Source organism: Salvelinus sp. IW2-2015, linkage group LG11 (assembly GCF_002910315.2).
Source record: "Salvelinus sp. IW2-2015 linkage group LG11, ASM291031v2, whole genome shotgun sequence".
NCBI classification, from domain to species: Eukaryota; Metazoa; Chordata; class Actinopteri; order Salmoniformes; family Salmonidae; genus Salvelinus; species Salvelinus sp. IW2-2015.
This window is the reverse complement of record NC_036851.1, coordinates 28,676,662-28,681,217: the sequence shown is the minus strand read 5'-3', so window position 1 is coordinate 28,681,217 and position 4,556 is coordinate 28,676,662. Positions and strand designations below refer to the sequence as shown.

The 4,556-nt window shown below is 42.6% G+C and overlaps 1 long non-coding RNA gene across 1 annotated transcript; it reads left to right on the top strand.

Moving 5' to 3' along the window:
• Positions 1-1,210: 1,210 nt before the first annotated feature.
• LOC111970629 (uncharacterized) lies at positions 1,211-2,448 on the top strand. Its single transcript, XR_011480578.1, has 4 exons — positions 1,211-1,293; positions 1,423-1,449; positions 1,668-1,919; positions 2,025-2,448. It is a non-coding gene; the product is annotated as an uncharacterized lncRNA (long non-coding RNA).
• The last annotated feature ends 2,108 nt before the right edge of the window (positions 2,449-4,556 follow it).

Here is a 4,556-nt window from a genome sequence, read left to right as displayed (position 1 = left end):
TCCTCTAGCATGGTAGAGGGTTTGAGACCCACCTTGTTAAGAACGAGCTGGTGAAGAAGGGAGAGCCAGAGACCCCAGCCAAGGTAAGCAAGAGGCTTAAGGCGTCAGCATGACTCCCTAAAAGACCTTCACTTGAAAAATTAGAAAAAAGTTGCAATAGTACTGTTCATCCGTTTTGAAACACCGTAGCCAGTATACACTTCCTCAAAATAGTCAGAATTAATTTAAGATAACTCAAGAAATCTTTCATCATTTTTTACGTTTTTGCAGAGGAGATCTTAGTCGCGCAGTTTTACATCTAACTAAGATGTTTGGTGCAGTATTTCTCAATAAGAAAATGTGCATGAAAACGAGTCGTCTCTCGTTGAATGACAACAATAACCTTATTGAAGAATCGCTACTGTTGACCAATCACTGACGAAGTGGTGTAGAATGCGGCTTAGAACTTCGACTTGCCTTCAGAACATTTTTTGTGTGCCCGAACAGCCGAAAAATCCCTCACCGAAGTCCAAAAACGTCACAAAATGTCATCATAATATATGTCCAAACTCTTCTGAGCTGTTTCGGCTGGGAAGCACGCGGACGCCTTTAGATGACAATGAAGCGTTTTAGGATGCAAACAAATATATTTGCAGCTTGGATTAGGAGTGTTTTTAGCTCCTTGGAGGCCATCTTGTGGTGAGATTTTTTGTCACTGTGTATCTAGCCCTATTGGAAAGCCCGGCCCTCGATTCTCCAGTGGCTTGTGTACTGTAGCATGGTTCTCACTTAGTAGTAAAACGTTTGTGTGTGTATTGCAGAGTAGCCTGGTGGCAGTTTACAGTGGGGACAGTGACCCAGAGAAGGCAGCAGACCCAGATCAGGGAGTTGGAGGTGATGAGCGGTCAGACAGGCTGACAGACTGGAGGAAGTTGGCCTGTCTGCTCTGTCTCAGGCAGTTCCCTAGCGAAGACGCACTGCTGCGGCACCAACAGCTTCAGACCTGCAGGATGACAAGCAGCAGGATGACACTTTAATCTCTATGAGTCTGGGTGGAAATATTTTGGGTTATTTTTATCCCTGCCATCTGCTCAGGGTGTGCAGTTGTCCTTTAGCATAAACAAGGTGAGAACATGCATTCTGTTGCTCTTTCATGCCAAGACTAGTCGTGCCTTTTAAATGTGTGAATTGCATAGTTCCCGGGGGGTATTAACCTTTTTATTCTGTTAATCGGTTTAGCAAAACTTGGAAATTCACAGACGATCCAAACTATTGGAAGCCGAGCTGGAGGAGTTGGAGAGAAAAGATATAGAGGTAGGCTATACTCTTTGAAGATTTCTACCATTCACAGGGAGACTTTTAGAAAGTTGAAATATTCAATGACACCTCTGAGTTGTATCATGTTGATATTATTCTGTGATTCTCTGTGTTGCTGAAATATAGAGACAGAGCAGCTGAAAGAAGGGATAGGTATGGTGTTCCTGAACCACCAGCGCCCAAGAAGAAGAAATTCTATCAGCCTCCTGTCCCCCCCTATCTCAAAAGCAAGGGGTCTCATATTCCCTTAACATATGTTATTGTCCAACTATAGCCTTGATCAATTCAAGTAAACAGAACTAACAAATGAATTACATTTGATTAATACAATTTGATTAATTCCCATCTCTTCTCAACCACCTGACACACAGGAACTACGAGCAGCCCACCAAAGACGGTCTGACTAATGACAATATTGGGAACAAGATGCTGCAGGCAATGGGCTGGCAAGAGGGCAAGGGCCAGGGCCGCAACCAGCCGTGCATCACTGTGCATCACATCCGTGCATCACACCCATCACTGTCAGACAAAACTAGAAACTATAGAGGCGTTTCACCTGCAAAGATGGCTTGTAGTTCCATGTCCCTGGGCTGTTTCCTGGCAGATGGGGTTGGTGTGTGAAGGTGTGTTGAGTTTGTATATGTGTCGCCAATTAGCAGGTGTACCTGAGGGGTGCCTGATCCCAATCTGTCTGTTTTAATAAGCGTCTTCTTGCCCTCTCCCCACAGGCATCATTACGGACCAAGGGCACACGCCTGGGCATCAAGGGAAGCAACTACGAACTCTACGCATCGGACACTTACAAGGACACCGTGCTCAAGGCCATCTTTGCACACTTCATAGAGCTTGCATGAACAGGGACTACAGCCGTCCCCTCCTTCCTCAGCCCTACACCCTTGTTACCTGCCCATTATCCCCACCACTGTGAAAATGATAAGAACAAGAGGAGCATGTACATTTGTTATTTAAGTGTTTTGTTTGGTTTATTTATTTGTTCTTCCTTTCTGTGGTCATGTACAACAGCTATAAATAATTAAGATATCAGGCATTCTATTAACCACAGGCAAAGCTAGTTCTTGTCCATTTAATGTATTTTTTTCCCTTCCATATATACTGAACAAAAATATAAATGCAACACATATTGTTGGTCCCATATTTCATGAGCTGAAATAAATGATCCCAGAAATGTTCCACATGCATTTCTCTGAAATGTGGTGCACAAATTCGTTTACATCCCTGTTAGTGAGCATTTCTCCTTTGCCAAGTGTGGCATATCAAGAAGCTGATTAAACAGCATCATCATTACACAGGTGCACCATTGTGAGGCCCATTTTTTAAAGGTATCTGTAACCAACAGATGCATATCTGTATTTCCAGGCATGTGAAATCCATAGATTAGGGATATGAACTGTAACTCAGTAAAATCTTTGGAATTGTTGCGTGCTGCGCTTATATTTTTGTTCAGTATAAAATGCTGTTGTTAGCATTCTGTACAGTTTGTATAGTTAATACGTTTGTACAGAATACAGATGTGGCTGTGCTGAGCTTCTCTCTAGTTGTTTATCTGAAAGGGATCTGTCAGGTTTTGGCCAAGACGGTTCGGGTTTTGGTCACTAGATGTCCCCATTGCACCTTTTTTGTACCTTTTGTTTTTCTTGCTCTAATTATTGTTTGCACCTGTAGGTCATTCCCTTGTTAGTATTTAAACCCTGTGTGTTCCTCAGTTCCTKGCTCAGTGTTTGTAAGTTAGCACCCAGCCCCAGCCCAAGCCTTGTTTTATACAGATATTTCTCTTGTTGGATTTTCCAGAGGTTCTCTGGTTTAGTTCTTGTGTATTATTTGAGTAGTCTTTTGAGGTTTGTTTTTTCCCTGCTGTTTTTTACCACTTTGTGGAGTTTCTTTTGTATTTTGGAGGATTTCCATTTTGTGCATCTTGGCTTTATTTTTGGACATTGTGGATTTAGTTTCTTTGCCTGAAGATTTTGTTCTTTAATTAAACCACCATATCTAGTACTGCTGTGTCTGCCTCATCTTCTGGGTTCTGACGATTATTAGTGACTGTTTCTCGCACCGGGTCCTGACAGGATCAGAATTAAACCTGACGTGTACTCGCGTGCTTCCATCTAAAACTGCACTTTTTGTTTTCTGGTCTTTAAATGTTAGAGCACGTTGTTCATTACAAGGATAGGGATGAATCCTATGCCTTTCACAGAATCAAATCAGACGCATGAAGAGATGCTGCAAGTTACAGTATGCCGATGAGCACTATAGTCAATCCTTTGCATTRTGTCCCGAGAGCTTTAAATTGTTCCTTCAGTGGAGCGACTAAATAGGCACTATGATTTAATATGGCAGTTTGAGTTCTTAGGAGGTGTACTGTGATGTGAGCTGCCCCTCCACAGAGCCTGTCTGACTCACTGGACATTACTGAGCTGTTCTTCCTGGGACAGTGTGCTGGATCCCTGACCACAACGTTACTCCTCACTACTACTGAWCTGTCACGTTCCTGACCTTATTTTTCCTTTGTTTAACTTTGTTTAGTTGGTCAGGACGTGAGCTGGGTGGGTAGTCTATGTTTTGTGTTTCTATGTTGGGGTTAATGTGTTGCCTGATATGGTTCTCAATTAGAGGCAGGTGTTTGATGTTTCCTCTGATTGAGAACCATATTAAAGTAGGGTGTTCTCACTGTTTGTTTGTGGGTGGTTGTCTCCTGTGTCTGTATGTTCGTACCACACGGTACTGTATCGTTTGTTTGTAGTCTATACCTGTTCGTGCGTTCTTCGTTATATGTAAGTTCTCAAGTCCAGGTCTGTCTACATCGTTTATTTGTTTTGTATTTCTCTAGTGTTATTCGTGTTTCGTCRTTTTCATTTAATAAATTATGTCTACCTTCAACGCTGCGCTTTGGTCCAATCCCTACTCCTCCTCTTCAGACGAAGAGGAGGAGAACGACCGTTACATGATCTCTCACCTCACCTGGCTTTTGAGTGTACCCACCAGAACAGGTGTGATTCCTCTATTGGGGTTTGACAAATTGTGCTTAATGGAAATGTTTTGACTAATGGAAAACTCTTGTTCTCTATGAGTGGTTGATATTACTGTAACCTGTTTCTTCTGGTGTTGGACTACTAGACATAGAGGTTCCCTTGAATGTATACAGGTGTGGAATGCACATGATTAAGTCTATGGAGAGCAGTGGAACAGCAACATTGGTGCTTAAGCATACAATCAAGCCCTATTTCCAGCAGGCTCCTGATGCC